The 27,445-nt window shown below is 46.5% G+C and overlaps 1 protein-coding gene and 1 non-coding gene across 2 annotated transcripts in view; one reads left to right on the plus strand and one right to left on the minus strand.

Moving 5' to 3' along the window:
* The window catches only part of BCAS3 (BCAS3 microtubule associated cell migration factor), a 698,169-nt gene that overhangs the window by 180,002 nt on the left and 490,722 nt on the right, over positions 1–27,445 (minus strand). The window lies entirely within an intron of this gene.
* TRNAV-CAC (transfer RNA valine (anticodon CAC)) lies at positions 23,240–23,308 on the plus strand. Its single transcript has one exon. It is a non-coding gene; the product is annotated as a tRNA-Val (tRNA).

A 27,445-nucleotide genomic window follows, 5' to 3' on the forward strand; every position in this document is an offset into this window, starting at 1 on the left:
TTCCCCATGATGCTGTGCTGATTCAGAGCACAACCCACGGGGCTCCTATACTTTGCCCCTTTCAAATGAGATTAAAACAATCCATTTGCTCCAGCAAAATGGGGAACTGCAGAGTGGCAGAGGACAGGCCATCAATACGGATGCTCTCTCTCCAGTCAATTTGTGGAGGGGTGGTGGAACTTCAAAATGGCGGAACTAACTTCCATGTATCCCCTTTTAAGTAGGGTTGCCAGGTCCCTCTTCACCACCGGCGAAGGTTTTTGGGGCAGAGTCTGAGGAGGGCGGGATTTGGGGAGGAGAGGGACTTCAATGCCATAGAGTCCAATGGCCAAAGCGGCCATTTTCTCTGTCAGTTGGAGATCAGTTGTAACAGCAGGAGATCTCCAACCCTACCTTTTAAACCTTTTAACAAGCCTCTCCCCCCACCCCAGCTGAGCTTTAATCCTCTGAGCACTGCACCTCAGCTGTGGGTCTCATTGGCCGATTGGGACACCATCATAATTTTTAGCTATTATTTTTGCTGTTGCTTTTGATGCATCGATTTAGCATAGTTTTATTATGTATATTTATCATTAATCCAGAATTTTATTAACCTAGCATTTCCTTTTGTTATGTATCTGTGGTATCCTTGACATGTTTGTAATGTCCTATGGCTAAATGAAAATAAAACCATTCATTCACCTCAGCTGTGAAGTGGGAAAAGGGGGCTGCTGGTCTGGGGGTGGGCTCCATGATCATTGGCACTTCTGCACCAGTGCGATGGAGGGATGAGGGTGTGGACAAATGGCACGGGGACAGGGCATGCAGATGCGGTTCCCGCATGCCTTCCTCCTGCTCACACCTACTTCCTCAGTGGTGTGGTTTTTTCTACTTCTGTATGGAAGCAACCTTGTTTTGAACCTGGCAGCATGACCCATGTCTGGTGTAGGGAGCGAAATGGCGGCTGACTTCCAAGGACACTTTCCTATCATAGTATGCAACTCAAGTAGGAATGACACAATGTATAGTTTTCACATTAAGAGCGCCAACACAGATTCAGAAGTAGCCATGGACACTTGTACAATCGAGATTGTTTCAGAGGGTAGCCGTGTTGGTCTGAAATAGAACAGCTAGATTTGAGTCCAGTGTCACTTTAGACACCTACAAGATTTTCGGGGTATGAGCTTTCAAGAATCAAAGATCCCTTTGTCAGATCTGACTATGGCATGTGACAAAGGGAGTTTTGGCTCTCAAAAGCTCAGACCCTGAAAATCTTGTTGGTCTCTAAGGTGCTGCAGTACTGAAATCTAGCTGTAGTAAAATTGAAGACATGCTGCCTCTTTGGAAAACTGTTATTAAAAAAATATACTTTGTATTGTCACCAAATTTTCTGAGCTTAGTTCAAGATATGGATATAAAATCTAGATCTCCAATTTTCTTCCCCTGGCTATTGAATGCTGATTTTTTTCCCCAAGTCTGAGATTATTCAACTTGAAGTGTTGTTGGGATGAATCATATTCACATATGACATAGCTGGATGTTGGAAGCATCTTTTCGAGGACCAAGGAGAGGGGGACAGACAACCAAACCAGAAACGGGTACATTCCTGGTAGCATTTGATTTGACATGGCGTCTTTTAATGGAGGGGGTTCGTTGTTTGCTAAGATAGGGGATTGTTTCAGCCCATCGGAAGGCAGGCCTTGAACAACCTCGTTGTCAGGAGCAGAACACCACAGGGAAATGCATCCAAAATTCAGGGGAGGGGTCATGGCTCAGTGGTAGAGCATCTGCTTTGAATGTAGAAGGCCCCAGGTTCAACTCCCAGCAAGTAGGTGATGTGAAAAGCCTCTACCTGAGACCCTGGAGAGTCGCTGCCGGTCTGAGTATACAACACTGACTTTGATGGACCAAGGGTCTGATTCAATAGAAGGCAGCTTCATGTATTCATGTGTATGTGGAAAGACTGGCATGCCAAAGATGCCAAACTAAGGGATTAGAAGAAATGACATGGTTAGGAAGTGGGCCTGGAGTAAGAACTGCAGGCGTGCCACGAACCTAGGTGAGCACGGAAAAAGCACAGGAAGTTGAGCTGGGTGCCAAATGTCATTTCCTCAGGATTCCCGGAGAACTGAATCCAACTGCTCTTCTCCCTGGGGTAGCGACCTGCCACCATGCATGGTTCAGCTTGCAACATGCACAGCAATAATGCAAATACACATCTTTATGCTCTTGGCATAACTCGGCTGTTCCGCCGTAGGTTGGATCCAAGGTGGGGTGGGGAAATGCTGGGCCCTGGAGTGCTTTGGAATGTCATCAGCCACCTCCAAGTATGACTGTGGCAGATTTTGCATCTTAAATTATTGATCACAGCCATTCAACCCTTTCTCCACCGGCACAGAGGACGGCAAGCCCTTTGAATGGCTTCCAAACACATCGTGCCCAGGCGTGGTTTTTCTAGTGTGATTTCCTCCTTGATTTCAAAAGCTTGATGTCCGCTGTTTGACTTTTGCTAATCCTTCAGAGGTGGCTTTTTAAAAAGACGGACCTAGCCTCTTACCCGTGTGGGTCTCAAAAGCCCTCCGCCCAAAGACATCTCTTGTTGTGACTGACATGGGGCTCCCGTTGTCTCAAGAAACGGCATCTGGATGAGGAAAAGGAGGCCACGGCGAGCTCCTTCCAGCAGAATGGAGCGGCTTCCCTCCTTCCCCCCCTCCCCTCCTTTCCATGGCAGCTATTTGCAACTCTCCGAGGAGCCGCAGAGTCTGCCCATTAAAACCCTGTTAAAACACTTCTGATGTTGTCAGCAGTGGAAGAGCCGAAAGAGCCAAGCCATCGCCGGGCTGCTCTCCGCCTGAAGCGCTTCAGTGGTACTGTCAATACTATGAGCAAGGAGGTACGAGATGAGCAACAACCTAATTCCTGCATGAAAATTTCATCACTTCCCCAAGCTGTGAAGAAACCAGGGGTGTGGGCAAACAGAGGTCAGCTTTCTCGTCACCCATGTGGGAAAACAACCTTTGCGCTGGGATGCTTTGGTGCGAAACCCAACACCATTCCCATGTTGAAATCACTGATGGACCAAGTGAGGTAGCTAGGGCCAAGGCGAGGCTGGGTCTTGGTTCGCGTCCACCATGGAAGCACTTGCAGCGGCTCCTCCGTGGGGCCTGTCTGCCGGGGATGCCAGGCTTTGAACCAAGGCAGGGTTGCCTTGCCAGCCTCCAGGTGGGGCCTGGAGATCTCCCAGAATTACAACTAATCTCCGGACTACAGAGATCAGTTCCCCTCCAGAAAATGGCTGCTTTGGAGGGTGGACTCTATGGAGAGCGACGAGGATGATCAGGGGCCTGGAGACCAAGCCCTATGAAGAAAGGCTAAGGGAATGGGGTGTGTTTAGTCTGGAGAAGAGGAGGTTGAGGTGGTTGTTTTATTTAAGTACTTGAAGGGCTAATATTTAGAGGAGGGCAGGGAGCTGTTCCTGTTGGCAGCAGAGGATAAGACTCGCAATAATGGCTATAAATTGAGGTCTCTGCCCCAAAAACCTCCTGCCGGTAGCAAAGAGGGACCTGGAAACCCTACCTCCCATGCTGTTGCTTGGGGTGAGTCAGGCAGGGTTTCGCTCTGCTCTGACTCATCAAGCACTGGTGCAGAGGGAGGGGGAGACAGGTAAGCCACACTCAGCATCCCTGTTGTTGGCTGGGGCTACTCCAAGTAGCCCCTATGGGAAAGGGCTGAGGCTCAGTGGCAGAGCATCTGCTTGGCATGCAGAAGGTCCCAGGTTCAATCCCTGGCATCTCCAGCTCATTTCCAGCTCAAAGGACCAGGCAGTAGGTGATGTGAAAGACCTCTGCCTTCAGTCCCTGGAGAGCTGCTGCCAGTCTGAGTTAGCAATGCTGACCCTGATGAACCAGTGGTCTGATTCAGTATAAGGCAGCTTCATGTGCCTCTGCCCAGGAACTAGGGTTGCCAGGTGTTTGGGGCGGAGCCTGAGTAGGGCGGGGTTTGGAGAGGGGAAGGACTTCAATGCCATAGAGTCCAGTTGCCAAAGGGGCCATTTTCTCCAGGGGAACTGATCTCTATCAGCTGGAGATCAGTTGTAATAGCGGGAGCTCTCCAGCCACCACCAGGAGGTTGGCAACCCTACTTGGAAGATACAAATCTGGTAAGGAGAAAAGTGTGGCCCACCTACCTAGGCAGGACTGGATGGATGGGGAAGTGAAAGTGGTACTGGAGCAAGCTGAGCAGACCCTGAGCTGGCACCTCAGGGGCCACAGGACTCTCAGTGACACGGATGGTGTTCATTGGCTCAGCCTGCGCCTCATCACACAACATGGCAGCAGTGCTGGATAGGGTTGCCAGGTCCCTCTTTGCCACCAATGGGCGGTTTTTGGGGCGGAGCCTGAGGAGGGTGGGGTTTGGAGAGGGGAAGGACTTCAATGCCTTAGAGTCCAGCTGCCAAAGCGGCCATTTTCTCCAGGTGAACTGATCTCTATCGGCTGGAGATCGGTTGTAATACCAGGAGATCTCCAGCTACTATCTGGAGGTTGGCAACTCTACCAGGGACTCAGCTTGCTCCGGGCTCCTACCAGCATCCATGCAGCGGTCCACCAGCTCTGCCCCCACGTGTGTCCCCCTGACCCCCCCCCCAGGCACCACTAGGCTCCCCTCCTCTGCTGGTCACCACCCCCTGGCTCCCAAGTGCCACCTCCAGCCCCAAACTCCTCTTCCTTCTCCTCCTCTACACTGATTTATTGGCACGGCGATGCCTCAGGTGAGGCCATTCAGCCACTACCTGACTTTCCCAGCGCTGTATATCTTCAAGCCCCGGTGCCCTACCCTTTCCAAACAAAGGGGGAATGCCCAGAGCGGAGACACCTCTCCCAAAACAAAGGCCAGGGGCAATAAATTCATCTGCTCTGCACAACTTTTGTGGGACTGCACAATGATAAATCACCCGTCGGATCCCTGGCATTTACTCCGCCAAGGAAGTCAACAGGCTGGCTTGCTACGCCGGCCAGATCAGGGCCTGTCGCTCAAGAGGTGCTCGGCATGCATGTTTGTATTTTTTAGCTCAGCCCAGCACTGGCGGGTGGGGCACACTTTTAAAACTCGGCTCGACAATTGGAGGACGCGCTTCACCAGGAGGCTCTCCCAAGCCATGTGTCATCGCTAGACTCCGCACACTGGAAGGAACTTGCATCATAGCGGGGCCTGTGAGTGGCTGCTGCTGCAGCTTCCCTTTCTGGAATCGGGAACTTTTCTCAGGTAGGCTGCTCCTGTTCCAAGATGCTGTGCCAAACTAACCCCTCTGCTGGTTGCTGCTGCCCAGTGTCATACGCTGAGCCATTCTTGAACGGCTGAATGTGCTATTCTGTGGGTCTGCAAGCACCGACCAATCAGACCATCAGAGGATACTCCCTTTGAGAAGTCGGCCACCAGAATCATTCACCTCTATTGTTCCTTTGACCGCCTGGCCCCCTCCTTTACACTGGATCCCAAATCCCGCACAAATTGCTTGTATGTAACACCAAAGTTCATCCTGACCTTCTCTCCACTTTAATCTCCAGATACAGCCCAGCTAGTCAGCATGGGCCTTTTATGCAGGGACGTTTCCCTGCCGTCACCCCAGCCAACTGCTCTGGGGTTTCCTTTTGATTATGCATGCCTTTTCAGCCTGTCTGAGGTCGCCTCGCTCTTCCCACGCACTTTGCCCATGTTTTTCAGATGCTGTTTTAGCCAAAATCTGGGGCATGCGGGCAAAACGCGTGGGGACAGAGAGGCGACCTCGAACAGGCGGAAAAGGCATGCATAATCGAAAGGAAACCCCAAAGCAGTTGGCAGGGGGTCACTGCATGGAAAACATCCCTGCACAGAAGGCCATAGTGTGAAGAGGGGAAGCTGCCAAGGCCCAAAGCTGCTGGGGGGACCCACTGCCGCTAAGCCACCTGCCCACGCCCCTCCCTGCTAGCCACCAACCCACCCGGCTGCTTGCCCTTCCCCCACCCAGCTTGCTTGCAAAAACTCTGCCACCCGTGTGCCAGCTGTACGCACTGCTCAGCATTGTCAGGCAAGGGCATGAGGGTGCCACAGGCCTTGTGAGAGGATGCCCAGGGTTGGTGAACATAAGAACATAAGAAAGGCCCTGCTGGATCAGACCAAGGCCCATCAAGTCCAGCAGTCTGTTCACACACGGGCCAACCAGGTGCCTCTAGGAAGCCCACAAACAGGACGACTGCAGCAGCATTGTCCTGCCTGTGTTCCTAAGCACCTAGTATAATAGGCATGCTCCTCTGAAACAGAAGAAGAAGAAGACACCCCACAACAGACACCTGTGAGGTAGGTGAGGCTGAGAGAGCTCTAAGAGAGATTAGCCTCCGCCACTCATGTGGAGGACTGGGGAATCAAACCCGTTCTCCAGATTAGAGTCCACTGCTCCAAACCACAGCTCTTAACCTCTACACCATGCTGGAGAATTGTGGAACTCCCTGCTCCAGGATGTGGTGATGGCTGCCAACTTGGAAGGCTTTAAGAGGGGAGTGGACATGTTCATGGAGGATAGAGCTATCCATGGCTACTAGACAAAATGGATACTAGTCATGAAGCATACCTATTTAACTATGCGTTGTGTGAAGAAATACTTTCTTTTATCTGTTTTGAATCTCTCACCCCCCAGCTTCAACAGTTGACCCCGCATACTAGTATCGAGAGGGAGAAAAGCTTCTCCCTGTCCACTCTCTCCATACCATGCATAATTTTATAGACTTCTATCGTATCTCACCTTAACCGCCATCTTTCTAAGCTAAACAGCCCTAAGTGTTTTACCAGCTCCTCATAGGGTAATTGTTCTAGCCCCCTGATCATTTTGGTTGCTCTTCTCTGTACCTTCTCAAGCTCTAAAATCCATGAAGCATTGCATACAACACTCCTTTCCTACAGACACTAAGCCTAAACAACTAAACTGGTATGACATGTACTCTAGATGGTATATAACACCTAAAGATATAGCAAGGGTTTTGACGGGAAATGTTGGAAATGCCAAAATACAAACGCAACACTTTATCATATGCGGTGGACTTGTAGAAAGGCAAGAAAATATTGGATAATGATACACAATGAAATGCAAAGAACCTTGAAAATTAAGTTTGTCTTAGATCCAAAAAAGCATGTTATTAAACATTCCACCAAATAATATACCAAAAATATATAACAAACTATTTAGGTATATGGTGATAGTGGCAAGACTGGTATATGCAAGAAAGCGGAAAGCAGAGGATTATGCAGATGTTACTGCACGGACAAACACATTAGCAGAATATGCAACTCTGGCATAACAGATCAATCAATAGTGCATAACAGATCAATCTCTGAATTTTATAAAGAATGGATACTATTTTTTAATTATATAGCTGATAATCAATACAAGAAATAGAATGTAAAAGAAATAGAATGTAAGAATTTAAGCAATAAATGTATTATTAGATATGCAAATATGATTAGAAAGTAGAAAGCTGTAAGTCAAGAAAGGGGATATTTGGATTGTAATCAAAGTAAGTTCCAATATAATGTAACAATTTTGTATATTTATGTTTGTATGTTTAGTTTGAAAAATAACAGTTTATTTAGAAGAAGAAGGTTGGTTTTTATACCCCATCCCCTGCCTTTTTAAGGAGACTCAAACCGGCTTACAATCGCCTTTCCCTCCCCACAACAGACACCTTGTGAGGTAAGTGGGGGTGAGAGATTTTGGTGAGAACTGTGACTGACCCAAGGTCACCCAGCAGGCTTCATGTGGAGGAGTGGGGAGTCAAAGCTGGTTCTCCAGATTAGAGTCCGCCACTCTTAACCACTACACTACACTGGCTTTTTTTAAAAAAAATACAGTGGACAACTGAGTGGTATTGCTATCTTCTGCCAATGTAGGACACGATCTGTGAGGTTCATTAGGTACCCTGGTCTGGAGAGATGGCAGAAAAAAACCCAAACATCTCAATGTCCTCTCTGCTCCCTTAATGTCCACGCTCCCCGTACAGAGTCAATTCAGGGCTACATAATGCCTTTCAGCCATATATATACTCACGCCAAGGCCTCACGGATTCCACATTCCCTTTCACACTAACTTTCAGAGATCTACAGGGCCTTTTTTTCACCTGAATGTGCAAATACCAAGACATGAGATGATGCGCCACAGTCCTTCCATGAGGAATTGTCGCTTGCTGCATTACTTCGGAGCTGCTGAGCACTGCGCAACCAGCCCTTGTGCTCCTCTGGTGGCGCTTTTATCTTCCCAGCCAAGGAGAGAAGGTCAAGACGCCACCAGTGGAGGATACAACAGTATCTCTCACTATCCTGCTCTCTCATGACCCTGTCAGTTAAATGCCCATCTTCATCTACCTGGCTGGCTTGGATGGATAAAGATTATGACACCATACATGTGGAAAGAGTCCACAGGGGCAAATGTTTTGCAGAACCAGAAAGCCTTTGATGCCCCAGGTCCCTGCCGAATTCTAAGCAGGCGCCCTGAGCAGGGCTCATTTTGACACAGCCTTTGTGTGCAGTTACCCTGCGTAATAACGGAGATACCCCAAGCAGGAAGGAGAACGACGGCAGAGCCAGGGAATCTCCAGTGGCTACAACAAGGGAGTTGTGATCCAGGAGGTCCCTTGGTTCAGATCTCATCTCTGCCCCAAACTCAGTAGGTGGCCTTAAAGTGAGTTGCTCCTCTTAGCCCCAGTCCAATATCTGTAGTGTGGGGGTGTGGGCAGTCAAGTTATAGCTGACTTATGGCGACCCTGTAAGGTTTTCAAGGCAAGATACGTTCAGAGGTGGTTTGCCATTGCCTGCCTCTGCGTAGCAAACCTGAACATCCTTGGTGGTCTCCCATCCAAGTACTAATGAGGGCTGACAGTGCCTAGCTTCTGAGATTTGACGAGATCAGGCTAGCCTGAGCTGTCCAGGTCACGGAATGCAATGCACGCTGGTAGTGGAAAGTGCTGCCCAGTCACAGCTGACTTAGGGTGACTCCATAGGGTTTTCAAGGCAAAGAGACGTTCAGAGGTGGTTGGCCATTGTCTGCTTCTGCATGGGCTGAGAGAGTCCTGAGAGAACTGTGACTGTCCCACGATCACCCAGCAGGCTTCATGTGGAGGAGTGGGGAATCAAACCTGGTTCTCCAGATTAGAGTCTGACGCTTTTTTTTCTCTTTAATTTTTTAAAAAAATTTAAAGCAAATATTACAAAACATACAGACATACAAACCTCTAAACATACTCATTAGATTCTTAAATTAGAATGGAACTTTGCCATCAATGAGTGCGTCAGGCAGACTTACCATGTGGAGTGGGCAAGAAAGTGGAAAGCAGAAGACGACCCCAGATGTGACCGAATGAACAAATAAAGTAGCAGAATATGCAACTATGGCTAAGTTAACGACTTTAGTGAATAACAGAACAACTGCTGATTTTTATGAAAAATGGGAAGTATTTCTTGAGTATATAGTTGTTAACTGATAAAAATAATCGAACGTAAACATTTAAGCAAGAAATGCGCCACTCAACATGCAATTAAAATATTCAAAGAAGGTATAACAGAATAGTAGTTATAGAGACTCTGCTGCTCTTAACCACTACACTGTGCTCTTAACCACTACACCATGCTCTTAACCACTACACCGCGCTCTTAACCACTATACCACGGTCTTAACCACTACACCATGCTCTTAACCACTACACCACACTGGCTGCAATACAGAGATAATAATATTGGTCTACTTCATTGGGTGGCTGCTGGAATTACTGTGAAAATATTTGTGAAGTGCATGGAAACAGCAGTATAAATGGCAAGTGTGGTAAACTGGCTTGCCGGGCTTCCCAGTATAGACTAGCTCAGTCTAGGTTGTTGTGAGGTAACAGTGGTACTGTCCCCTCTTGTCTGGCAGCAGTCATCAAAGGCCTCAACCAGAAAAGAGTCTGTCCTTTTACCTGAGATCTTTTTAACTGGAGGTGTCAGGAATCTGAACCTGGGACCTTCTGCATGACAGCCAGGGGCTCCACAACTGCGCTGTGGTCCCTCCACAAAAGCACGTACAAACTGACGCAAATTGCTTCAGTTCTGGCCTAATAGGGACTGGTCTTTGTCATTTTATTTGCCTGTTATTATTATGTTTTTCCTCTTGCACTTACTATATGTTTTAACTTTCTGTAAACCATCTTAAAACCAGGGGGCAACAGAAGTTTATAAAATGGATGGTTTTCAGAGTGAACATTTTCATCCTTCTCATAATATTAGAAAAGGATCACCCAAAGAAACGGACAGGCAGTAAACAGAGGGCAGATGGGGAGGGACCTTCAAATATGTTGCAGTTAACTTGGGGAACTCACTGCCACAAGATGCAGTGATTGGTGATTACCTTAGATGCCTTTGATGAAAGGGAGTGGAAAATTTATAGAACAAGGGATGAGTCTATCAGTAGCTACGGTAATGTTAGTGGAACCTCCTTATGGAGAGTCAGAATACCACTGAATATCAGTTGCTAGGGGGCAAAACAATAGGGTTGCCAGGTCCCTTATTGCCCCCGGCTGGAAGTTTTTGGAGCAGAGCCTGAGGAGGGCGGGGTTTGGGGAGGGGAGAGGCTTTAATGCCATAGAGTCCAATTGCCAAAGGGTCCATTTTCTCCAGGGAAACGGATCTCTATTGATTGGAGATCAGTTGTAATAGAAGGAGATCTCCAGCTAGTACCTGGAGGTTGGCAACCCTACAAAACAATGAGAGACAGATGTTGCTTCTCACCCTCCTTATGGCCTTCCTGAAGTCATCTGGCTGGCCAGTTTTGGAAACTGGATGCTGAACTACATAGACCTAGTGAGGCTCTTCTGTTTTTCAATTATAAAAGAATACAAAGGTGTTAAAATAAATGTTTTTGAAGTGTAAGGGGAAGAAATCCCCCTTGATACCTTTTGTGTGGAGCAGTTCTGAAAGATAAAGACATTGCTTAGGAAACCTGGCTCTTGCCCGCGCTACCTTAAAGCCACTCGTGTGCGTTTGTAACTCCATCTTCAAAATCCCACAATGCACTTGGGCACAGCATCTTGCCTACTGGGAGGAGGTTTATTCATAGGAAATACGAAGGGGAAATTTCTGCTCTGGTGGCTGATTGGAACTGGCATTGTATCTCCAGAGAGGGAGAACCTAGGATGGCAGGCAGGTTAGCAGAGGGCAAGCAGACGGTCAATAAAATATTCAGCAAAATGCTCTGATATCATAGAGCTAATACTACGGAAAAAGAGGGAAACATTTCCGTCTTCCCACATACACACCAATTTTGGGTTCTTGGACTCAAAAACAACCTTAAAATATGTTGTTAAAATCATCACAGAGAGGGGAAAGGTCTTTATGTTTTTAAAAAACAGAAAGGAAGTGCTCACTTGCCACAGATCTTCTTCCAATTCAGGCAGTCCCTAACTGTAGACAGTCCCAAAAGGATGAGTGGCAGCTTGCCATAAATTAATCCTTTATTTATATAAGTTTTTACCACTACCACCCCCTTTGTATGGTATTTTCAAGCCATGCTGCTTCCTCACTGGAATATTCTTTCCCAGGCAATTGGACTTTAAGACATCTCCTGAAGGTTAAACTGCACCGTTCATCTCCTTTGTCTCTACCAGATCTTCTCCCTTCCCTCACAGTGAATTCACGTGGCCAAACAGAAATATGGTGAGACTAGAAGCCATGCCATGATATGGAGAACGAGTTTGTGTGAAAAGTATTACTAGGGCGATTAACGCATGGCCGTTTTGTCTGGCGATTCTTCCTCTCCTGTCTCACACCTTTCTATCCCGCCCAAATGCATGGTGAAGCCCTCACAAACCAGACTCCAGAAGCACCAGCCAGGCCTCCCGAACCACCGTTCTCTGGCTCCGGATGCGGCATCCAGGGGAGAGAGAGAGGGGTGTGTGGGGTTGGGGGGCAGAAAGTTGCCGCCGCCGCTGCTGCCGCCGCCAGGGCCAAGCAGAGGCTTCTCCCAGCGGGGAGTCGACCCGAGCACTGAAACAAACGGGCAAACACTCGTGGCTGCTGCGAGGCTTCATATTAAATCGAGACAAAACAGGACTTTGAAAACCTGGGAAGTTGCGGAAGGAGGTAGGTTAATCCCTCATGCGGGAGACAAGCATGTGTGTTGACTAGGGAAATTCGCAACATTCATAGGAGAATCTCAGGACAAAACAGCTATGCGTTAACACACTTTGTGTCTCATGCAGGTCCTGCTCCCACTGAGATGGTAAACCAATGTCTGGGATACATTACTTCACCCTGCAGGCGTGAGTTCAGAAGATTTCCTACATAATAAAAATTCCTATACAAAAAGAACGAGCCTGTAAAGAAAAAGGCCGGGCTAGAACTTTTCTCATGTCACATTATGTTTTGATGCAGAGGGAATTTTGCACTTGGTGGATGTCGGAGGGCATTGATTTATAGGGTCATAGGACATTGATTCACTGATTCATAGGGTCGCCATAAGTCAGATGTGACTTGACAGAACTTAACACAAAAACCCATAATTCCCCACTTGCTGTATGAGATGCTACAGCCCAGACCACAGGCTTACTCTCTCAATGAGAGTCAAGATCCAAGTAAACTGATCTTTATTGGAACTTCCACTGTTGAAACAGCCTCAGATGGTAGCCATGATACCTGTAGGTTGATGCATAGAGCTTGCTGACCAGTCACATGACTGTTCCAACACATGCTCAGCTTTGCATGGACCCTATCAAGACATGGGGCCAACATGCTGATTGGCTACAAAGGATGGGGGGGGGGGAAGATGGTGAGAATTGACTCCCCCATCACCTGTGGATGGGTGTAAACTAAGTTGAGCACCAAGGTTTTGGTGCTGAGAGCACACACCTTACAATCACACACCTTACAATTCTTATTGTCACACGTCCACAAACTTGCTAACCAGACAAACAAATAATAGCTGGGATCCAGCGTACATATTAATTTTATAACTTACAGTGCAATCCCTAAGAAGAGTTATAACCCTTCTAAGTCCACTGAAGACCTAATGATGTTCTGTGAAATTAAAAAAACAAGCATACTCCTCCACTGACTAATCATGAGAGCTAAATTTATCCCTACATTATATTTCAAGAATAAACACGAGATAGCATGAGAATCATCTGTCAAGAATGCTTTCTTAATTAATACTATCAATACCATTAGTAATGTAATATTACTAATGGGAAGAGCCCCGTGGTGCAGAGTGGTAAGCTGCAGTACTGCAGTCCAAGCTCTGCTCACGACCTGAGTTCGATCCCAACGGAAGTCAGTTTCAGGTAGCCGACTCAAGGTTGACTCAGCCTTCCATCCTTCCGAGGTCGGTCAAATGAGTACCCAGCTTGCTGGGGGTAAAGGGAAGATGACTGGGGAAGGCACTGGCAAACCACCCTGTAAACAAAGTCTGCCTAGAAAACGTTGGGATGTGACGTCGCCCCATGGGTCAGGAATGACCCGGTGCTTGCACAGGGGACCTTTACCTTTACCTTTTTAATGTAATATAGATATAAGCCAGTTCCTGAGGTCTGTCTCTTTGTCACACAATAGTGTTGCCAAGAAATAGAACTCAGTCCCACAGGGATATTCAGTAGGGATGCATGAACCCCTACAGGTCTGGCTCATATTCTGTTCACCAGTGGTGATTATCTCCCCAATTGACCGATGATTGTATCATGGGATCCATTAACTTGAGCTTGCTAGGCAGCTGAATGTCTAGCACAACCACAACCACAACCACAACCACAACACACACACACAATGATCAGCTTTCAGGCATGCCTGCTGTGTTGTGCACGCTTGCTGTGTCACACATGTGTGATTTACCAATGGAGAATGGGAGTTGCATTTTTCCCATGGCTGCTTTCACAGTAAGGATTTTCTTCCCGCTTTGCAGCTCTGTTTCTGCCAAGGAAAGCTCACCCCAAGTGAATTTCTTCCTTTTGGGGGCTTTGTTTCTGCTGCTCTCCCCTTACCCACTGTGCATCACTACATCATGACAATAAGTAATATAAAGCTACCGTTTAGCTATCAATCTGTTCACAAAGGAGTTTGCAATGTCTGCCGCACACACAAAGTAATCCTGGGACTGGCTCACCAGAGAATCACTTCCCATCTAACATGGTTAAGTCTGTCTGATGAACTCATTCACGATAAACTACTATGAGGTAAGGCTATTACCCATCAGAAAAGAAGAAGAAGAAGAAGAAGAAGAGTTGTTTTTTATATGCCAACTTTCTCTATCACTTAAGGAAGAATCAAACTGGCTTACAATCACCTTCCCCTCCCCTCCCCACAACAGACACCCTGTGAGCTGGGTGGGGCTGAGAGAGCTCTAAGAGAACTGTGACCAGCCCAAGGTCACCCAGCTGGCTTCAAGTGGAGGAGTGAGGAAACCAATCCAGTTCACCAGATTAGCCTCCGCCACTCATGTGGAGGAGTGGGGAATCAAACCCGGTTCTCCAGATCAGAGTCCATCGCTCCAAACCACCGCTCTTAACCACTACACCATGCTGGAATAGAATATAATAGAAAATTTATTTGTACCCTGCCCTCCCCCGGCTACGCTGGGCTCAGGGTGGCTCTAATACATTTAGTGGCAGTAACAACCACAGCTTTAACCACTGGACAATATGCAAATTCTGGCTCCCTTAGCCATTGTGTGTGTAAAGTGCCGTCAAGCTACAGCTGACATCTGGCGACCCCAGCAAGGGGCTTATAAGGGAAGGTGAGAAGCAAAGGTGGTTTGCCATGGCCTGCCTCTGCAGCGTCTTCCTTGGAGTTCTCCCTTCCAAGAACTGACCCTGTTTAATTTCCGAGATCTGACAAGATTGGGTTATTTCATGCCACCTTCCCTCCTCCGTAGTCATTAGGATGGCCCCAACTCAACTCTTTGCTGCTAGTTTCTAAAGCGCCTGGAACTCCCTCAAGATTTGCTTCATGGGTGCCTTGAAAGAGGGCAATCTTTGTTGAAGTTTTTACAAGAACCTTTCTGCTGATCGTCTTGTCTTTTTTGGAATTATGTTTTTGGTAAGCTGCAGTATTGCAGTGCAAAGCTTTGCTCATGACCTGAGTTCGATCCCGACAGAAGTTGGTTTCAGGTAGCCGGCTCAAGGTTGACTCAGCCTTCCATCCTTCCGAGGTCAGTAAAATGAGTACCCAGCTTGCTGGGGGTAAAGGGAAGACAACTGGGGAAGGCACTGGCAAACCACACCATAAACAAAGTCTTCCTAGAAAATGTCGGGATGTGACATCACCCCATGGGTAAAAAATGACCCGGTGCTTGCACAGGGGACCTTTACCTTTTACTTTATTGTTACCCGCCGGGTCCTACTTATCTGGGACAATGACAGATTTCTCAAGGTAAGACAAAAAGAAAGAAAATTATATATAGGTGCTATCTGATGCCATTTTTCATAACATTTGTCTGAAACCCAGTGATGACTTTCTAAGTCTTTTCCCCACCTCAGTGGATTGAAAGAGAGGACAGGAAGAAAACCCTGGGGGGATAAAGGCAGTAATAACCCATATGTACCGAATCCCTGAAATCATTCTGTCCGAGATGAATCTTAGCCTTTACATAAAGGGAAAATTAAATCAAGCACTGGAGTGGATTAGGAAGAGACGTACCAGGAGATGTGTAAAATTAATCAGGTTTAGTTAGGGGTAGGGATTATGTACTTAGACAAGCTCGGAGGATCCTTCAGACTTAAAGTTTTATCTGTATACTGCTACTTGGTTTAAAGCCACAGTTCCCTAAGCGTGAGGAGGGTTATAGAATAAACACTGTAGAAACCATTGTGGCTTGTAGGTCGGATATGGTCTTCAAGGCAACTTTACCTGCTTCTCCACAACCTCTGATGCTCTAAATGGCCTGGGAGGGATAAGGGAACTCAAAGGTCTTGCTCAAGAGCTCCTGCCACCAGAAGGGAGGGGGCGGCTACCAGAGACAGTACCTTTTCCATGGTGGCACCCCATCTTTGGAAATGCCCTTCCAGTTGCTGCACCTAATATTTCTGGTTTCAGACAGCAGCCTAAGGTCTTTCTATTTACCGAGAACTAGTTTGTCTGTGGGCTTTTGTGGGTTTTTGTTCTGATTTCAAGGCTGATGGTGGCTTCTAAGTTGTTTCACTACTGATAGCGGGGTATGGTGTTTGGTTTATTGTGCTTTGTTTTGATACTTTTTATCAGAAGCCACCTCCAAAAGCCTGTAGCTGAGAGGTGGGATAGTGTATTTAAAAACAACAACAACAACACAACTCACATAGGTTCATTTGTAAAGGGCAGAAGCAAGACATTCTTCTTGGTCCCCTCCCAAACCCCCTTCGACAGCCTCCTAACATCTGAGTTTGCATATGCCCTGAATCCATAAAGTCCTTGCTTTTAGAGCCTGTTAGGTTCATCATATAACCTGACCCGAATTTTTCACAAGAAGAGTGTCTTTTGGAATGCCCTGCCACAAGCTGTCCTGATGGCTACTGCCTAAAATGGCTTGGCGATTCCTGGTAAATGGAACTATTAATGGCTATTTACCATGACAGATCAATGGAACCTCCATGATCCAAGGCAGAATGCTGGCATCCAGAAGGGTTTCTGCCCTGATCTGGCAAAGAGAGTCTGGTGTGCTTATGAGATTGTCCACTTTCGGCAGCAACTTCTGACATAGTTTCAGAGGGTAGCCATGTTGGTCTGCAGTAGAACAGCTAGATTTGAGTCCAGTAGCACCTTAGAGACCAACGAGATGGGGGGGGGGGATGAGCTTTCAATACAGTGAGCTTTGACTCTCAAAAGCTCATACCCCCCCCCCAATTTTTTTGTTGGTCTCTAAGGTACTACTGGACTCGAGTCTAGGGTCGTTTATGCATGGGTACTTTCACTCACATTCACCCCGGTCTGTTTCTGTTGTTCCTTGGAATTATGCATGAGTTTTCTGTCCATTAAAGATGACCTTGCTGCCAGCCCTCACAAATCCTGGACCTTCCCGTTCCTCTGTAAACCCGATTCTTCCTTCTCCCCTGAGCTCAGCCAGGGTGAAATCCCCAAGTATAATGCAAAGCGCGGGACACCCAAGCTTGGTTTCTAACACAAAAAGCATGCAGACAATTACAAAGCAGCATGTCAAGGGGAGGGGATTCAAATATTTCCTGCTTCCTGGGAGCTCTTTCTGAGCAAAAGATAGGCTTTTTAAAAACGAGGTTTGGATTTCTCCCACCCTCCTTTCAGATTGCTCCATTTTTTTGTTTTTTCTTCTTCTTAAAATGCTTTTTTATTTGGAAATTGGTTTTTTGGGGGGGATTTTCTCTCACAGTAAGCACTACAAAGTAAGTCAATTACAAAGCAGCATTTAATAGGGTGGGGACTTGATTTGAGCTTGGAGACTGCTGGTGCATAGATTCCCATCATAAAGGTGTGGGTCCAGAAAGCAACAGACCTCGGGTAACACTCCCATGCATAAATGACCTAGATGTTCTGGAATAGTTAACTCCCTTTCTCCCAAAGGAGTGATGGTGCTTCTATTATAAAAGCTCAGTTCTCCCCCCCATCCCCCCATCAATTATCTCCCCATCCAGAGTTTCTATTTTATCTCTGGACCTTTGTGGCTCAACGGGGCAAAAGCCATGTCCTGAGAAAGAGCTGGCAGCCTCTGAATTGGCCTGCGCTGACCAAGCGACCCTGTCCCCCAATGAAGGAGCGAAAGATTATTTAGGATACAAATCTGTCAAGTTTGGAATATTTTTTTTCTAAAGAGTTCTGTAAAAGACTGGAAACAATTGTCCTACAGTATAATTCCAAGAATGGCCTGCTTGTTCTCCGTCTCAGTACTACAGAAAGCTTATTTGCAATTATTCCCTTCCTTAAACAATATTCAGATTCTTCAATGAAAAGAGTTTCCCACATTGGGGCGATGCCCACACAACTGCATTTGAAAGTGAATGAAAAGCTGTGCTATGAGCCCTTGAATACGTTAACCTCACTGGGCTCAGTCCGTTTTTATTTTCAATCCGTGCGGGGGAAAGAAAGCTGAGAACAGTAACAGGATTTTTTTGTCCTTTGAAGACAAACATGGATGTGCCGATGAAACAAGCAAGCCAGCAAAATTCTCTTGGGAATGAATTCATGCGTCTTGAGAAGGACTCCCCACCGTACCAAGAAGAAAAGGATGCTACTTCAAGAAAGAAAATGGGAAACGGAGGGCCAGATCATGTTAGGTATTTGTTGAAAGCAAACATATAAAAAATCAAGAAGCACACTCATAAACATCCCAAACAGCTTTGTACAAAGGCCATTGGTCCATTTAGCTTGGTACTGTCTACTCGGGCTGTCAGCAACCCTTCAGGGCCTTGAGTAGGAAAAAGTCTTTCCCAGTACCAGTTACTTTAAACCAAGGATGACAAACATAAGGCCCAGGGGCCGGAGCTGCCCCCCCCCCCAAATAGCTCTTATCCAGCCCACGAGCCAGCTGAGGCAGCCTCCCCACCACCACACTCAATCTGAACTGGCGAGGCATGGCCTGGCCCGACCAAGTGACATTTATGTCATATCCAGCCCTCATAACAATTGAGTTCAACACCCTTGCCTTAGATCCTTTTAACCAGAGATGCCAGGGATTGAACCAGGGATCTTCTGCATGCACATCAGGAGTTCCAAAACTGAACTCTGGCCTCGCCCAAAGACAACCGATGAAAAGGAGTATTTGGAGCTGCAGGCGCATGGTTCATCTAGCTCAGGACCGTCTACTCCAACTGGCAGTAGCTCTCCAGAGTCTCAGGCACAGCAGTCTTTCTCCCAACACCTGTATCTAGAAATGCCAGGAACTGAACCCAGAACCTTTGAATGAAAACCATGGGCTCTATCACTGAGCTCCAGCCCCTTATCAGTAGTGTTGCCAGGTCCCTCTTTTCCACTGGCGGGAGGTTTTTGGGGTGGAGCCTGAGGAGGGCGGGGTTTGGGGAGGGAAGGGACTTCAATGTCATAGAGTCCAATTCCCAAAGTGGCCATTTTCTCCAGGTGAACTGATCTCTATCAGCTGGGGTCAGTTGTAATAGCAGGAGATCTCCAGATAGTATCTCGATCTAAGAACAGGGGGAGAAAGAAAGATTTGTCCTCAAAATACAAGTCAATATTGGGAGGGAATGAAAACGGTAGGCAGTAACTTCTCAATAGACAAGAAGGCTCCCAGACAGAATCAGCAAAGAGAAGGGAAAGCGTCCACAAGAGTCGGAGTCCCAGCAGAGCCGGGGCAAAACCAGACAGTCTAGGATAGAAGCAGGATGGAACGGAGTGTCTTTCAATCAGCTTGGGAAATTGGGCCCTGCTCATGCAATATAGAAAGCCAGGCCCTTACAACTGCGGCCCCTGAGAGGGAATGGAACGAGCTCCCTCTGGAATGGAAGATTTATCCGGCTTTATTTGTATTCCACTTGGGCTGGGAAGCTGTCACAAGGCCGCTGGGATTTTCCCTTGATCAACTTTTTCTGACTGGGTTTTATTTTCTGGTTATTGCATTACATGTTCAATTGATTTTATATTTTTGCAGTTTCCTTTCCCCAACCCTACTTTCTTGTAAGCCACTTATGAATGCATGCTTTAAGCATAAGATATAAATATTTTAAGTAAATAAATAAACTAGAGGAAGGGTCTGGCATAATGTAAAGGCCAGCGACGTCTTTTCCCCTGACGGAGCAGGAGAAAGCTTCACTGGTTAGACGAGTCGCACAATGGCTGGATGGGAACAGCATTTGACTCTCGATAACATCTCAAGCTGGAGAGAAATACAAATTGGGGAAGGCAGTGGCCCATTCCAGGGACCCTTCTTTCCACCATTGCGTCATCCCCCCTTTCCCCGCTGGTGTCTTTCTACCCCTTCTTTTGTTAACACCAGAGTCCTGCCAATCTTGTAAAAGAAGCCATGTAAGGAAATGACGCTTCTCTCCTTTCCTCGGCTTTTGGCAACCCTACGGCTTCCTGCAAGCATGACTTAAAAACTGCAGGGAAAACACACGGTTGCTGTCAGCACGCGTGCAGTGGAAGTCCATGACATAAGTCACTGTACTGAGCGGTTGTGTTGCTATGGGGAGAGTGCTAAAAAAGGCACGCACGCTCTCTCTGTCTCTCAGAGAGCTCTGACACTCTGGGTATTTCACACACACACCTTCTGCTGAGGACACTCAGAATTATACCTCCAACTCTCAATGGCTTCAGCACTAAAACATATGGTCTGAAGCCGGTTTGCCTCACTCAAGAGAAACGGCTGCAGCCAAGCAGTGCCAATTTTTTACCACTTTTATTAAAATGGGGGGAAAGGAGGGAGGAAATATACAAGCCACATGGCAAAAAGACAGTGGAAAAGAAAAACCTGGAGATACAGGAAAACCCAGAGCTGTCCACTATTTATAGGAAGAAGAAGAAGAAGAAGAAGAAGAAGAAGAAGAAGAAGAAGAAGAAGAAGAAGAAGAAGAAGAAGAAGAAGAAGAAGAAGAAGAGTTGGTGTTTATATGCCGACTTTCTCTTCCACTTAAGGGAGAATCAAACCGGCTTACAATCACCTTCCCTTTCCCTCCCAACAACCGACACCCTGTGAGGTAGGTGAGGCTGAGAGTGTTCGAAGACAGCTGTGACTAGCCCAGGGTCACCCAGCTGGCTTCATGTGTAGGAGTGGGGAATCAAACTCGGTTCTCCAGATCAGAGTCCACCGCTCTAAACCACTGTTCTTAACCACTACACCACAGGGGCTCTCCAACTCTCAATGTCTTTAGGCGTGCAGACAGATCCGCCCCAGGAATCGTGTGACCTAAGACTCAGGTCTAGCTTCGTGAAGTCCCTAGGATTGGGTATGTCAGGTCTAATGTTATCAGGCCTGCACCTGGCAATTCTGGGAGCTTTTGGGGAGCGAGGCCTGGAGGGGGAGGGTCATGGATGCTGTGGAAGAACCACACTGGTGGGTTTGTTTGTTTTTTTGGTCTATTTGACTGAAGTTTTGGATACAAGCTATAAAAGCGAAATGGGGGTTCAAATATGTACCATTCATGACGTTCTCACCAGCTACAGCCATGTAGCATCACTTGCTGTGGAACGGATGGTGTCTTGGTGTTCATAAACATATATTGACATGAACTCAAACTAAAGTTAAGACTCAGCATGGTAGAGAGCCAGCATGGTGTAGTGGTTAAGAGCAGTGGTTTGCAGCTGTGGACTCTGATCTGGAGAACTGGGTTTGATTCCCCACTCCTCCACATGAGCAGCGGAGGCTAATCTGGTGAACTAGATTTGTTTCCCCACTCCTACACATGAAGGCAACTCCTACATGTGAAGGCTAGTCACACTCTCTCAGCCCCACCTACCTCACAGGGTATCTGTTGTGGGGAGGCGAAGGGAAGGTGATTGTAAGCCAGTTTGATTCTCCATTAAGTGGTAGAGAAAGTCGGCATATAAAAACCAACTCTTCTTCTTCTTCTTTTTCTTCTTCTTTCGCCGCCAACACCGCTCTTAGAGACCAGAGAGAAGAGTGAAGACTGACTACTGCAATGTTTGTGCACTCTGAATTTTGTTTTTGTTTTTTACAAAAAAGGCATCCTTACAATCTCCCCAAAAAGCAAAATTAAGACACTGATTTATCAGGGACAAGAGGGACACAGCTGGAGCATATGTGCCCAGGATAAGAGTAGTTATTTATTGCTTTCGGTGTTACAAGCAATCATTTTTAGAACATGCATTTATCTGCATCGTTCTTTTTTTCCCTAGCTGCTGTTCCCTGAATTTTTTTTTTACAAGGGCCAGAATGTCAAAGATCAAACTGACTGGAGATTCGGGGTTGGGAAGAAGCCTCTCCCGCTGCAAAAGGCTGATGGAATTTCCACAGCCCAGGTTCTTCTCTATCTCAAATGTCAAGGGCGGCGTAAAATGTATTTTTAAAATGTGTTTTTGTATGGTTTGTGCCCGTCCTTTGGCGTGGCTGCAAATCCAGAGGGGAGTCATTGTTCTTTGAAAGACTTTCAGGGGCTTTCTTTGTGTAATGTGACAAAAAGGGAGGCTGGAGAGTACTGGACCGCCATTGTTCCCGTGCGAGGCCGCAAAATTTGATCTGAAATTAGGTCCTCAGGGCAGGGCTCTTCAATAGCCAGTTTTTATTTTGTGCCAGCATCTTAATCACTTCTTGGGCTTAAAGCGGACGGCCAGCATAATGTAGCCTCTATGTTTGCCGGAGCTGTTCGCGTATCCCAAAGGCCAACTAAGTGAATTCAAGGATATGTCATCTGCCCAACATTAGTCTTCTCCGCTTCCTGCCTGCTCACAAAGATGGATCGCTGGAACAGCCATCAAAAGAACGGCCGGGTCTCTGAATCTCCTCATTGTGGCATGCTCTCTATTAAAATCCCCTCAAAGGCTTCCGAGCGAATTGTGCTGATAGTACAAGCAGGGTCGTGATCTTAGCAACAGCAGCGGCCGTCAGGAGGCATCAAAAAGATAACTTTTGGTGTTCACACCTTTCCCAAACAGTAACGTCTCAGTCGGAGCAGGCCCACCGGAGTAATGATGTGGTGGATGTAAGAACAGTACTGAAGAGAAGCAGTTGACTGCAGAAGTAAATGGAAGCGGACGACAGTTGCTTAAGTGGGTAGGCGGAGATGCCTCCACAGCGTTGTGATTGAGGTAGCATTTAAGATACTTCTCTCCTGATTTCTAAGCAAAATTTACTTTCAAAGGACCTAACAGAAGCAGCACTTGAAACATCACAAAGCAATTAAATAATAAAACAGTCAGTACAAAAGCAGAAATTAAAACTGGCAGTAAAAACATAACAAATCCACAAGTGTCAACAGCAACATTGATGGAATACTATAAAACCAATGACAATGTTAAACACTGCTCAGAGCTAACAACAATAGGTTAGGAATAAAAACCTGTAACAGAAGATAAAAAGAAGTATGTTGGATTAGGCTTGGACTGCAAAGACCTGAATTCAAGTCCTTGCTCACGTGTGAAGTTCGATGGCCTTGGGCTGTCATCTCCGTTACCCTAACCTAACCCATGATGGCATTGTTGTTAGGAAACATTTATTTCATTTACGTGTCTGACATTCTACACCCTAAGTACCAAGACACGGAGAAGGGCTTTAGGCTAGCCTTCTTTCCTCCCATATTAGTTTTCATTGTTCAAGTAGGGTTTTTGCACAGAGGAGCACTGTTGTATGAGTCCCATCTGCAGTCTAGGAGGAGCCGTGGCTCAATGGTAGAGCATCTGCTTCACACGCAGAAGGTCCCAGGTTCAATCCCTAGCATCTCCAGTTTAAAGGATGAAGTAGTAGGTGATGGGAAAGACCTCTACCAGAGATCCTGGAGTGATAGACACTGAGTAGACAATACTGACCTTGATGGACCAAGGCAGCTTCATGTGTAAAGTTTAAAATGGCAATACCTAGACACAGGTAGATCATTTGCAGATGATACTAAATTGGGAGGGGTAGCAAATTCGGTAGAAGACAGAGCCAAGATACAGGATGATCTTGACAGGCTGGAGAATTGGGCTAAAACTAATAAAATGTACTTCAACAAAGACAAATGTAAAGTTCTGCATTTAGGTAGGACAAATCAAAGGCATAATTATAGGATGTGTGAAAAGTGTGTGTGAAAATAGTGTGTGTGAAAAGGATCTTGGGATCTTAGTAGACCAAACACTGAACATGAGTCAGCAGTGTGATGCGGTAGCTAAAAAGGCAACTGCGGGCTTGGGCTGCATCAACAGAAGTATAGTGTCCAGATCTTGCGAAGTGATGGTATCACTTTACTCTGCTCTGGTTAGACCTCACCTAGAGTACTGTGTTCAGTTTTGGGCACTGCAATTTAAGAAAGATGTAGACAAGCTGGAACATGTCCAGAAGAGGGCAACAAAGATGGTGAGGGGTCTGGAGACCAAGTCCTATGAGGAATGGTTGAAGGAGCTGGGTACGTTTAGCCTGAAGAGAAGAAGACTGAGAGGGGATATGATAACCATCTTCAAGTATTTGAAGGGTGGTCATATAGAGGAGGGTGCCGAGTAGTTTTCTGTTGCCCCAGAAGGTCGGACCAGAACCAATGGGTTGAAATTAAATCAAAACAGTTTCCGTCTAGACATTAGGAAGAATTTACTTAGAGCAGTTCCTCAGTGGAACAGGCTTCCTCAGGAGGTGGTAAGCTCTCCTTCCCTGGAGGTTTTTAAGAAGAGGTTAGATGGCCATTTGTCAGCAATGCTGATTCTGTGACCTTAGGCAGATGATGAGAGGGAAGGCATCTTGGCCATCTTCTGGTCACTAGGGGTGTGGAGGGGGGAGGTAGTTGTGAATTTCCTGCCTTGTGCAGGGGGTTGGACTAGATGACCCTGGTGGTCCTTCCAACTCTATAATTCTATGATTTATCTGAGAACAAGGCCCAAGTCTCATCGGTTTGATTTTTAACCTGATTTTCACTAAAATTGTGTAGACCCTGGATGAGATTAGGCTCCACCGATGGTCTGCAAAGCATCTGCCAAACTCCACCTATTATTCGCCAGTTTCTGCCCTGGCCCCACCCCTGGGTTTCTCATTCCCACTCAGCCACCCACCCCCATCAGCTAAATTCTGAAAAGGAGTCTGAAAACCAGTTCCTTATTTCATCTGTACAGAACCACTGACAGCACAAAGAGCATCACAGACAGGCTGACATGGTAAAATCACATCACGTTGGAATATTCACAAGACTGGATATCAGCACCAAACCTAACTCCCATCCACTCCAGGATCATGTACAAGTTGCCTGCAGGTCCTGAATTGCCCTAAAAATACAATTCTACATCCTGAATTTGTTTTTAAATAAGAAGAGTTTAGAACAAATCACACACACTGGGCAAAAATTGCTATTTTTAACAATGATATATGTGATTTTTAAAAAGGGGGGTCTCTTCCTGTTTTTTCAGCCTTTTAACTTCCACGTTCTATTCTAGAGACACCATTGTGGGAATAAAAAGTTAAGGAAAAACACAGGACTGGAATATTATGGAAAAAACCAGCCCGCAAACGTAAAAGGTCCTTTAAAAGTCCACGACTCCAGATACTTTGAAGCTGGTTCACACGACCCTTGCAGTATTTTTAGAAAGGGAGCTTGTTTCCATTTGGATCGGCTGTGATACCTTCTACCCAAATAGCTTGTTTGCACAAATAAACCAACGAAAAGTGTTGACTTAAATATAAAACACCAGAAGAAGAGAAAGTTTCTGCTCTGCAAAAAATTTCCGGAAAAGCTGTAAACAAAGGCCGGGCTGGCCTCAGCGGCTGAGAGCCTCTGCCGAGAGGTTGAGAATGGGGAATATATCAAGCCACACAGAGTGAGGAAATGTTTGTGAAACAGTTACTAAATCATCGGCAACGAGGTCACCACCGTTGAACAGCAGGAGCGCCGCTTTGCCAAAACTCCAGCTGGGAAGGGGCACACATTTGCAGCGTTCTGTCTTCCCTCTCGCTTCCCGTTGCGGTTCCCAATGTTGCCTTCCCAAACGACTCGAAATGCGCCAAAGTTCAAAACAGGGGCAAATTCTGCACGGCTCGCGTGGCAATGCTGATGCCTCCTCCCACCTGCGGCTTGGCCGTAGGGAACTCTGGAAGTCGGAGCGACAGAGAGGTGTCCACAGTGCGAGCGATTCCTTCGAAAATCAACTCAGAGTGGTCTCTTAATCAGGGGGATGCAGCTGAACATGTTATCTGGGGATTCACATGAACACACGAAGCTGCCTTCTACTGAATCAGTCCCTGGGTCCATCAAAGTCAGTATTGTCTACTCAGACCGGCAGCAGCTCTACAAGGTCTCAGGCTGTTTTGAGCTATTAAAAACAAAGGCCCGTGCACTTTCTGCCCACTGTGTTACACTCAGACTAGGAACCACAACATTTTTCCAGCTCACATATGTCCAGTAAAAAAAGCATGGCCTAAGCATGGGTGGCCCAGGCTACCCCAGTCTCATCAAATCTTGGAAGCTAAGCAGGGTCGGCCCTGGTCAGTATTGGAATGGGAAGACCACCAAGGAAGTCCAGGGTTGTTCCACAGAGGCAGGCAATGGCAAACCACCTCTATTGCGCTGAAAACCCCACAGGGTCGCCAGTAGTTGACTGCAACTTGACGACACTTTCCACCCCCACCACGCACGGGTTCTACATTATCCCTGTGAACAGAAGTAGTTCACTCCAGAAGTAACTTCTGCAGCAGCATACCACAATTCTGTCCTGTTCACACAGCAAGCTAAGCAGGGAGAAAACTGAAGAGGGTAGACCGTTGAGAAGCAAAATACTCTAGTGCTGAACAAAATTCGAGTCCAGTACCACCTTAGAGGCCAACAAACTTCCCCAGGGCTCAGGCTTTTGTGAGTCAAAGCTCACGTCATCAGATATGTGACAAAGTGAGCTTTGATTAATGAAAGCGTGCAGACCCTGGAAATTTTTGTAGGTCAGCAAGATGTTACTGGACTTGAATTTTGTTCTCCTACTACAAACTAACATGGCTACTCACTAGAAACAATCTAGTGTTGAAGATGTTCCTGAAGTAACTTTGCATTTATTTTGTCTGCCTAGTGAAGAAGGTTGGTTTTTATACACCGATTTTCTCTACCGTTCAAGGAGTTTCAAAGTGGCTTACAATTTCCTTCCCTTCCTCTCCCCACATAGGACACCCTGTGAAGTAGGTAGGGCTGAGAGAGTTTGGAGAGAACTGTGACTAGCCCAAGGTCACCCAGCTGGCTTCATGTGTAGGAGTGGGGAGACCAACCCAGTTCACCAGATTAGCGTCCACCGCTCATGTGGAGGAGAGGAGAATCAAACCCGGTTAACCAGATTAGAGTCTGCCACTCATGTGGAGGAGTGGGGAATCAAAACCAGTTCTCCAGATTAGAGTCCTCACTCTTTAACCACTACACCACACTGGCTCTCCCACTGGAAGACCCACTGGTTGCTTCTGGTGATCTAGGTTTCCCCATATTGAAAATAAAAGAATGTTTGCAGAGAAAAAATCAGATGCAAAAGAAGAGTTCTGTTCTGATCCTCTCCACATGCACTAGCTTTCTATATAAAATCACTTCTTTTCATGATGGGAATAATGTTCATACCCCACCCTCCTTCATATTTTATTTATTTATTTAAAACATTTTAATGCTGTCTTTCCAGCCAATTAGAGTCCCCAAGGCAGCCAACATGAAAACTTCTGAACAATTAAAAACAACATTTAACACTATAAACTATTAAATAAAAACACATAAACATACAGCTCCAGAAATCGGTTAGGTGGCCAATAACCATTATTGGGGGTATGCCGAGCCAAACAAAAGTCTTCACCCATAGGTGGAAGACACCAATAGAGAGAGACAGATTAACCACCTATCTAACCCCAGATGGTGGTAGGGTTGCCAGCTCTGGGTTGGGAAATACC

Source organism: Euleptes europaea, chromosome 19, assembly GCF_029931775.1.
Source record: "Euleptes europaea isolate rEulEur1 chromosome 19, rEulEur1.hap1, whole genome shotgun sequence".
NCBI classification, from domain to species: Eukaryota; Metazoa; Chordata; class Lepidosauria; order Squamata; family Sphaerodactylidae; genus Euleptes; species Euleptes europaea.